An 11,327-nucleotide genomic window follows, 5' to 3' on the forward strand; every position below is an offset into this window, starting at 1 on the left:
CGTTCTCTAAATATTGTCCACTTTCAACTTCCCTTTCTCTCACCACCAATGCAGGGTAACAAACCGAACGGTCGTTCTTACTGACCTTCCCACATTTACTCATCTAGCTCTTTCCTCGCGAAATTTCGCCTTCATAAAAAGCTGAAAGTAAAATTACAAGTTGTAAATGTCACGTCACATCCCCATTATAGTGACGTGCGCGTAGCGTTGCCTCCTTTGACTTTTCTGCCACTTAGAAACTTGCAAGCCAGATTTACAAGCCAAGCGAAAGAAGGCCTTCATACGTCATCCAAGTCATATGTCATGGGTGAAAGAATATCACAAGTTGCACTGGGTCCTCTTTCAGGGTCAGAAAAACAATCGCGTGTCATTGACGATCAGTGCGTAGGAGTTCCACAAAGCGGGTGAAATTTGAATCCGGCGGAAACGAAATGACAGAAAAATGCAAAACACAGGGAACCGCAGCCGACAGACACCACCTGTGCGAGTGCACTGTGCCTTGTTTTCGCGCCCCGGTTTTTGCCGCCGAGCAAGTGGCAGTGTTCAGTGCCGCAAGTATCATTTTCAACTGTAGCTGTACACCCCACTGCGCATCCTTGGATGCTACTGCAGAAACGTAGCTCGCAGCAGGCATCGCTCACGTCGCAGAACCATCTCTGCACGCACATGTACCTCACCCCCTACTGAGTTGGCACAACTTGTGGAGTCGGCCATCCGCACAGAATAAGATATATCCCGTTTAACGATAGGTAAGCTACGGTAAGCTGTTCATCCCATATTCACTCTTACAAACATGAACATGTAGCTCTGATTACTAACTTTAAGGTAGTTAGCTATTTGTCACAACAGCAGAGTTGCCAATTCCGCTAATAATAAGCGTATTTCGGCTTCTTTTTCACCGAGTGGCTCGTAGAATTTTTCATTCGCTTGACGCGTTTTTTTTTCTTTTTTTGACGTAATCTTGTTTTTCCTGCGAATACATTTGTTTTAGCGCTCGTCACGTTCATTAATAGCGCGTTTGTTGATGACTTTGCGTAGCTGAGCGCTGAAATCAAACATACGTAACAACGAGCAAACATAAGGAAACAATGAAACATAACATCAAACATAACATAACAACAATCAAACAGCAATAAACCTAACATAACAATGAAACATAATATTACAAAAATACAACAAGTAACTTTATTCGTGAACTGGCAAACGTGCATTCAACCGAATTGAGCCAACCCTGGAGACCAGGGGCGTAGCCACGTTAGGGCACACCGGGCCCGTGCCCCCCCCCCCCCGAATTTTTTTTTGCCATAGCATACAGAGCAGAAAATGACACTCGACCACGTCTGCCTGCTCGTCCCCACTACAGCTCAAGGAGGTGCCCCCCCCCCCCCCCCGAAAAAAATTTCTGCCTACGCCCCTGCTGGAGACAATGTTAAAAAGTTGATACGTGCTTTCGATCATAGTCGTGCACATTTTCTCTGTACAAAATAATTAAAGTTATTTTGTTATCTGCCCTTCGTATTTCACTTTTTTTATTATATTTAAGAAATATTTTGAAGAATGAGAAAATGTGTCAAAATTTCACTTCTCTATGCTTTTTCGCAAAAGTCACACCGCTTTTTGGGGGGGCTTCTTTTAGGATGATTATCTGCTTGTTAGTTCAGCGTCATCTGACAACTCTGTGCCATAGTGACTACTTAGGTAGTAAAACAGAGATAGCAACAGCAGTAGGTTAAATTAACTGTATTGCCTGAAAAAGGTTATATTCATTAATGACAGGGCTCGCAAAAAGTCTCGTTCCCCAATTACACATAATGGTTAAATTCACAATCAACATTATTAGGACACGGCTTAGTGTGATTATGCGCGGACGGTCATACACGAACGCTGAACAAGAACAAGACACACACACGCAAACACACACACGCACACACAGCAATGATAATACAGAACATGTACATCATTTGCGATTTCAGTAGGTGGAACGCAGTTGGTATACCGGTGAGCATTTATCTATAAGGATAAAAAACATCCAAGCCACGGGTCCCATATTTCTGTGTATAGCTTGCCGTCTGGTTTCAAAAGAACTGTGGCGTTCTACGCGCCAAAACCGTGATACAGTTAGGAAGCGTGCCGTAGTAAATGACTCCGTGTTAGTTTCGATCACCCGTGTTTTTTTTCTAACGAGCACCTAAATATAACTTCGCCGGTATAATGGCACGGTGCACACATAGAAATACGCCTCACGTTAAGGTACGATTACAAATGAACGTGCCCTGCGAGCTCACTCACAGAAACTACTCAATTTGCAATGCGTACCGTAAGGCATAAATATTAAAATTAATTAATAACGTTAATGAGCCCATTCAGTGTTTAAATATGCCGTGCAAATAATATCCGCCGCTGGATTTATCAGCAGTGAACTAAAGTGTTGAAATTTCTGCTGATAACACACGAAGTTTGTTTCGCTGATGCAGCTACGCCATTGGACAATATTGGCCGCAAATTATGTTGCAGATATGCGCTACAAGCACGGCAAACTTTCATTGAACGTTCATACACGCTGTTAGCAAGGCACACCCAAGTCCGGGTTGGATGTGCTACTCCCACATTAAAAAGTATAGATTAAATGCCGCTTAACAGCTAAAACAAAGACTAGTTTAACTTAAGTGCGTATTAACATAAGTAAAGCTACAAAGTAACACGAATGTAAAATATCTACGACACAGCTAGCCAGTGGCTTCCAAAGACGCCATCATGAGCATCAGCTGTCTGGTTCACGTCGACAGCCTTTCCTCTGCATATTTGGCTGGGCCATGCTGACCTGTAGTAGTCTTTATGGCTTGAGCAAGCTACGGAAACACGGTTCTTAATTCGCCACGCGCTAAAACGGTCAGGACATATAAACAAACTTTAGCGAGTGTACGTTCGGAAGCATAGGCGCGCGCACAAAGGGGGGGGGGGGGGCTAATCACTTAAGAGAGGGGCGCAAAATCGGCCCCGTACATTGACTTTTCTAGTTACCTAAGAGGGGGGGGGGGCGCAAAATCTGCCCCATACGTTGACTTAGTAGGGTGGGGGGGGGGGGGGCGCTGCGATGAACCTTCGCGCCCCCTGATGGAGAACCCTGCGCACGCCTATGTTCGGAAGCGTTGTCATTGCCGTTGTCATTGCCCAGCCGTTGTCCCAAAGCTCTGTCGAAGCCGTCAAATTGACTAACTTCACATGTGATTGTGGATAGGTTGTCGCCACCTATTCTCGGTAGTGCTCACACGACTGTTCGTGATAGGTGTGACATTTTTTTAAGGGGGGGGGGGGGCAGGGAGGATGGTGACGCTGGATTTATCCGCAGAGTATCCTGGGCCCCGTCGAGCTGTTTCCCAGCAGGTTTTAGCCCACGAGCCTAGTCAGGATGTTTTCGGGTAAACAAAGAGCATTGAGTAGAAGGAAGCCTGAAAAGCGATGAGCAGTGAGCCGCCGGCACTGGCCTTCGGAATTGCGATCGATCGACAGGGAGGAAGCGGAAAGCGGGCACCCTCTCGCGGCCACTAAAACCGACCATGAGCAACATAACATCGCCGATTGTCTAGAAACAATGCGCAGATTGTTGTTGCTGCACAGGATTCAGTATACGAGCCTTCTGCGCATCAGACACATGAAGAGAGAAATGAATCAACAGACAACTGTGTCGGAACAGGTTTCCTGCTCAAACTAACTGTAGCCATCCTCTCCCTTCTTTCTGCCCACCCTCCTCCCCTTCGTACCCTTCCTCTGCATGCTTGCAACTGGCGCTTGGTATGAACTTCGCATACTTCGGGCGTTTGGGAGTGAGCACGTCGAAAAGCGCGCGCAACGGGGCTGCTGCGCAACTGGCGTTAAGACAGTGAGTAGTCCAGGTTCAATTAGTAATATTTCAAAGAGATGCATGATAGGATCGTCATATCTGGTTACCACATAAGAATAAATGTAAGTTCTTCCCCGAGCCGTCGCTGTCACACCCAGATAGAATCTGCATAGATGCCCCATCCAATTGTATCTGCTCATTTCCATATGACGTCAAGCACCTCTCGCGTATTTCAGATAAGGGATTTTGCCCATGATGCATGTTCATGTCGCTGGTTATCAGTCGAAAACTTAAACTTCCTGACAAATTTCAGCAAAGTAGGGAGGACGATCTTTTACTTACTAATATGCTCACATCATCATACGTACATCAGCAGTGATAAAGTACTTACGGCTACAACGGAAACCCCCAAGCAACACTCTCTTGCACATACGAATGGCAGGTGCGCTGCAGTTCTCGGGGCGTAGCTTGTGTTTATTCTTATGTTTCAACTTGTAACCGACTACAGTAACATCGGATAACATAACTGCCCGCTTTTACTCACCTTATTTCAGCTGGCGCCTGTGACAACAGATCCCTCGTGGGGCCGATGTTCAGAGGTCTACTGGTCCGCAACGCAGCACGACGCCAGCTGCGGTTGCCGATGGCGGTGCGCAGGTCGTCCAGGTTGCTGGCCTTCGTGGTGCTGTTCCTGTGCTGCGCCGTCGCCCTTCTGTTTCTCAGATGCGGAAACAACAGCGAGACATGGATCGCGGATTCAGGCACGGTCTGGCTGCCCGACTCGCCTCGTGCTACGAAAGTTTCTTCGGCCACCAACCCCATTGCGGACCTCAATTGTACGTGGTCAATTTTCAGGGGCCGTGTATCTTCAATTGATCACTGTGCGGTATACCATAATTCGCTTGCGCGCTACCGGTGTGTTCAACGCAGCGTCCACTACGACGTGAAATAAAACGTATAAGCTCGAAGGAGCGCTAAGCGACGGCGCCATGAAGGGCAACACATGGGCGCCTTTATCTGAAACCACATATACCGGTACAGTAAACGGGCGATGCGCACGTGGTTAAAATCCGTTCACTGCGATGCCAAGAGAATGACGCATCGACCGGCCCCTGAGCGCGCTAACACGGCCACTCAATCACACGATCAAAATGTTTAGATATTGTAGTGACGGTGCGCTTACACTAGGGTGCCCTCCCGTTTACCGCACACGCTTTTACAATTTCACGTGTCTTGTTTCTGTCGCCTCAGGATATGGCACTTATTATATGCCGTCGTAAATTGATATTTACACGTGCATTATTTTAGTGTATATGCCCCGGCACCCAGGTCCAATTGACATGCTTCACAATGGATGAAAAATAAAATAAAGCGATGACTTGCTTTTCACAACGGCCTGCCTTAGGTCCCTGGCTTTCCAGAGGTGAAGATGGGAAGTAAACAGTTAATTCTTAAAATGTAAAATAAGCGGCTTTCGGCAGCCATTATCGTCAAAAACTGCGTGGCCATAACTGAGTAAACGTGTAAGGCAGACGCCCCCCCCCCCCTCGGCAGACCGGGGCGTCACATAAAGGGGTATTCAGACGGGGGAGGAATGCTCGGGGGAGACGGGGGGGTTGCGGATCACGTGACCACGACGTCACGGATTAGCGAGTGGGCGTGACCCCCCCGCGCCTCCTCGGAAGAGACGGGGACGTTTTCCCCGAAAGGACAAACAATCCCCCGGCGGTGGGGGATGTGGCGGAATTTCTGGCTCTTGTTTGGCCACATTGTTGCACTTGCTCCTGCAGAGAGCGGCAGCGGGTGTCCAGTCTGCAGTTGGGGTCATCTGTAGCTGGGGTCATCGTCGTCAGCAGCTGGTGAAACGGGCGGTACAAGCCACAGGAGTAGTCTGGTAACACTGGTCTCCCCCTCCGTTCGCCCCGTCCGTGTGAGTGGGGGGCATTTGTGGCGACTTCTCCTCGCGAGTTGACGTCACTAGGCTCCGCCTTTACCCCCCGAGCATTTCTCCTCCGTCTGAATACCCCTTAAGAGGCGGGAGGGGTGAAGTCTGCCCCACACGTTGACTTAAAAGGGGGGGGGGGGAGGTGCTGCGATGAACATTTGCCCCCCTAAAGGGGAACCCTGTCCACCAGGGGCGTAGCTAAGGGGGGGGGGGGTTTGGGGGGTTCAAACCCCCCAACCCCCCCCCCCCCTTAGCTACGCCCCTGGTGTAGCTAAGGGGGGGGGGGTTGTCAAACCCCCCCGCGAAATTTTTCAATTTTGCTTGGGTATATATGCACGCACACATACAAATGCACGCACGAACATACATAATGTATGGTTGAACCCCCCCCCCCCCCCGAAAAAATTTCTGGCTACGCCCCTGCTGTCCACGGACGCGATCCACCAGAACCTAGACATATACAACTTCGCTGTAAAATCGATGCCCTTACGCGAGTAGTATATGCAGTTATCTGCAGCTTCCTTACTCACTGTACGTTGTTTCATATTGCCCGCAGGGACAACCTGCCCAAGCGACAACGAAGTCCAGTCGGACCGCTACTTTCGCCTTTATGACGTAATGCTCGAGCGGGCGTTGCGAATTTCGACACAAGGACCTCCCAAGACAGAGCGGGAGTCGTGGTACGCTGTCACAGACCACATCCACGTCTTCTCCGCCTTCCTCGTCAACACTACGGAGCACGCGATTCACATCATCAGCCTCGTCCGAACCCACGAGCCGAAAGTGAACGGCACTCCCATTCAACACCCGCCACTGGTGTGCGTCGTTCGAACATCCAAAGGGACAATAACAAGTGAAGCGCGTATCCTACTAGTTTGGACGTGGCTTGATCCAAGCTTCAAGAACGCCTTGATTCTTTGCCCGCCGCTGAACGGAACGATACCCGCAGATGAAGACATCAGAGTAGCAGTCGCGGTTCAAGGTTCTGCCAAAGACTCTTTGCAATGGCTCATGCTTCATCGACCACCGAAGAGGCCTGAAGAGAAGTGTTGTGCCGTGTGCATCAGGCCGTCGTACGGATCCTCCATCAGCCTCTGGAAGATCGTCGAATTCGTCACGCACTACAGACTCGTGGGAGTGAGCAGCTTCTACTTTTACGACTTACAAATGTCCTCCGATGCGAAGCGCCTTCTGGCGTGGCTACAGGCCGCAGGAGTGGACGTGACCCTCGTGCCGTTTAAGCTCATCGCCGACGCTGCAGACGTCCACGCCGAGGGCCAGATGCCTGGTCTGTACGACTGCATCTTCCGGTCCATGTCCCAGTATGAGTACTACATGCATGTAGACATCGACGAGTTGATGGTTCCGCTACGGCATTCCAGCATCCCGGCCATGGTCCAGGAGGTGGAACGCGAAGGCAATGGCACCGTCGGAAGCCTAGTCGTCAGGAGCAGGCACTACTGCTCCGAGTACCCTCTCAACGCGCAATATTCCGATTTGGAGCACCTGCCCCTCCAAACGAGACTGTTCACCTACCACAATGTGGACCTGCATCAGGTGGATTTCACAAAGCATATTGCTCGCTCCAGGTCGATCTGTGAAGCTGGCGTTCACACTGTTGAACAGCATTGCACAGGATACAATAAGATCTTTATAGACAGTTCGGTGGCCTTCCTTAACCACTACAGACGCTGCTGTGAGTTTACGTCAACAAGTGCTGTGAACAAGTGGAACATCTCGCTTTGGAACATCAGTCAGCTTGCCGTTCACTACTCGTACGTGGGGCTTTCTGCAAGTATTGAAAGTGATCCAATAGTGAGGACGCTAACAAGTCTAATACTATAAAATAAGGGCTTTCGATTGTATGACTTAAAGGAGCCCTGCAACACCTTTATAGCATGGTCAGAAAACGCTGCCGATAGGTAGTCGAGCCTCTTGAGAACACGCGAGCCAAACATTATAGCGCAGCACGCGGCCTGGAATTTACAATTAATTCTCAAAGTCAGCCAGAAAGTGTTCCGTCTTCTCTCTAAAAATGATGCCATAAGCCCAAATGTCCGCGAAGCCCAAATATACGTCTCTTCTGCTGTCCGTGTTTTTAGCGCAGCCATGAATCAAGCTACAAGATATACCCAAGTTCACGGCCATTCGCTGATTTGAGCATCGTGGGCTGCACTGTTACTGCGGCAGCCGCGGGAGACCACCACGTGCCCTTGCGCGCGATCACACTGAAAGCAAGCCACGTACGCGTTCGAAGGATAAAAAAAAAAGTCACAGTTTCGCCGCAACGGCGAAGCAATGAATGCGATAGCAATAAATTGGAATGTAACGCGCAGAACGGAAAGCAGCTCGAAATTGCCAGCGCGTCGCTCGAGCCCAAAGGACGCACGAAAAGAACGCACACAGGACGAGCGCGAACTATCATGCGTCACAGCTCGACACTGGAAGCGCACTGCTCAAACATAAAGCAGGACGCACGAAACGAACGAACAGGTACACACAGGACGAGCGCGAACGAACTGTACCAGTCGTTACTTATTTCCGTTTGAACAGCGCGCCTCTTTCGCAAACGCGGCCGCTGCAGCGTCGAAGCGACCTTCGTACGCTCTGTCACTTCAGCGCAGACATCGCCGGGAGAGCACAAGACATACAACCCCCCACTCCCCCGCCAGCCGCCCCCTTCTTTCCTCAAGATAAGCGCACGAAGGCGACCACGTTCGCAGGAACGGGTCACGATCTTTAAAGCGCGCCACGCGCGGACATCGCGCCATCTACGTGGTAACTCACAAAGGATACTGATGCAAGAGGTGTATATAAACAAGACGAGCGCGAACTAATTGTGACAGTTGTTACTTATTTCTGTTTGAACAGCGCGCTCCTTTTCGCAAACGCGGCCGCTGCAGCGAGCGAAGCGAAGCACCCCACCGGCCGCCCCTTCTTTCCTTGAGATAAGCGCACGAAAGCGACGACGCCCTGTAGAGCGAACAGCAACGGCGTTCGCAGGGGCGGGGCGACGATCTTTAAAGCGCGCGCGCACGTCGCGCCATCTATGTGGCCACTAAGAAAGCATCCTGAATTACATGGTGTATATAAATAGCTCGCCGTTAGCACGCTGAAAGACTGTGCTGTCGTGGCCTAACGGCTAACGCGGCGGGCTGCAAAGCGAGAGGTCGCCCGTTCGATTCCGCGCGTCGGGAAGAATTTCTTAATTATTTTTCTTTGAGGCTTTTCTATATATATATATATATATATATACATATACATATACGGTGAATGACGGTGGCCACCGACGGCAAAAATCAGCCGAGACTGTCCATATAATTGCTATCGCAATAATACACCGTCTCCTGCTAAAGGGGACCATGAAGCGATGCGAAGCCGGAGCACTTGCACGTTGGCGTTCGTTGGGCATGCTACCGACCTCGGCCTCGTCGCAAAGGCACCCAGAGAGCCAGAAACCCTCTCTTCAAAACCCGCTTCTGGAGCCGGCAAGCAGCAGCAACCGGGAGGAATGCTGTACACAGCAGGACAGAAATTGGCCGCGTATCTGAGTGCTTGTCGCCGAAAGTAGATTAGCGCTGCGTGAGATATGGGCGCCATCTGGCAATACGTCGGGAAACATGAGTTTGTGCATATATGGCCTCCGAGATGGCGGGCGCGCGGCGGGTTTCGCGCCGCCATCTCGAAGGCCATGTTGTGCAGAGGGCACGGAGGAGGTTTCCTTTCGCCGTGGTAGAGCGCGTTCGTCTGCGTGCATTGCGTCGCATTTTCAGCGCAGCCGCATTGTCAGAGCAGCCTAAGAAACTAGGGTCTTTAGAATTATGTATCTATGTATTTTCTATTAAAGGAACACACCACCTAATACTTACCTAGTGATGTTGCGCCTCAGATATGCGTAATGTTTGATTTTGGATCGACAATGTACACAAGTATGAACCTAGTCAGCAGTACAAGATGGCTGGCCCTTCGGCAAGTGGTTCAACTTTGCCTGGGTGGCTGAATCGGGTGACAGACAGACAAACCAAAACTTCTGCGTTTAAGATCGTCTTTAAAACCCGTTCGCGCCCCCACAGCAGGAGAGTGAGACGAGCAGCCGCGCCTCCGACGTCCCCCCCCCCCCTTGAAGCACACCGCACCGCCCTCCTGCTCCCCCGCTGACTCTCCTGCGGGCAGCAGCCCAGAGGAAAGCCGCTTGGCCGGTTCGCCTCCTGCGCATGCGTAGTGCGAGTGCGGACTAGCCCACTGCAGGTAATACCCCCGCGCAAGAGATGCTTCACATCTAAAAAAAAGTGCTCGAGGTCATGACGCGCGCGTAACCTAACTTCTTTGCCCCGTGCCATTTCTCCCTGCTTAGCTTCCAGCGCGTCTGTCGGGACGAGAGATGTGAGAAAGCAATTGCAGCGTGCGACAAATCTCTAACTCCACTCGTACTTGACGGACTCTAAAAAATTTTGCGGCGGTCGATTCGTGAGGCAATAAACTCCTTTCGTGAAGCCATTCGAAGCTTCCTTGGAAAAGTATTGCAGGGCCCCTTTAACAGCAATAAGAACATGACTTGAACAAAGTTTTGTTTTGCCTTGCTTTGCACAAGGATGACTGCTTCTAGATAACAAATGGGCCCTTTTCATAATTTTGAAGCTAGCATGGCTAGACGGCAGTTTGCCAAACTAATGAAAGAATCGTCAGTTTTGCAATCAGCACTGGTGAGCACAGTTTGCTTGCCTTATCACATGGCAAATGCCAACATAACTCTTGTGATGAGACCAACACGCAAAAGACAAGGCGCCAAACATTTCATCTTCATTTGAGCCAATGTGCAACGCTGTTGTCTGCCATCAGTTGGGCCAATGTCCGATGCAGAGAGGAGCTGTTGGAGGCAAGTAAAAGGGTATATTCATATTAACGTGTCACATGACCAGAGTGCCCAGGAAGATGCTAGGTCTACAGGAATATGACCAAAAGCGTGCCTAGGCTTCCACAGCAATGAGGACGATGAAAAAGAACACCCACAAATGCACGTGTACAGCAATGTGAAAACAAAAAAATATCAATGTGTTTGTGGAGTGATGTACTGCTGGCTTTGGCAGTAGCTAGTTATTCACTTCAAGCTTCCTGGCCCGGGCACTCACATCAAAGAAGGCCTGTACGAAAGAGGTCATGATGTGGAACAGCAATCACCATTTTCAGCTAGGCCTAATGACCCAACAAAAAGTGCCTTTAGCTTTTGTTGTGACAACAGTCTCAGCATCGTGTTGCCTCGTGTTGTGTTAATCCCGACTGAGTGTGTGATTGCCAGAGCATCGTGTTGCCTGGTGTTGTTTTAATCACGACTGCATGTGTGATTTCCAGCTGCAGAACCAGACAATCGTTTACCATCTTTACTGCCAAGTACAGACCGTGGGCAACCTGCTTATGTATTTTAGTTACTGAGAAGTGACAACTTAATCGTCTGGCTGGGACTTCGCGCAAACGTCACCTAACATCCAACAAACTTCTATGCTGAGATGTGTGCGCATGTTTAATCATAGTTTTTTTCTTTAC

Source organism: Rhipicephalus sanguineus, chromosome 8 (genome assembly GCF_013339695.2).
Source record: "Rhipicephalus sanguineus isolate Rsan-2018 chromosome 8, BIME_Rsan_1.4, whole genome shotgun sequence".
Lineage (NCBI taxonomy): Eukaryota > Metazoa > Arthropoda > Arachnida > Ixodida > Ixodidae > Rhipicephalus > Rhipicephalus sanguineus.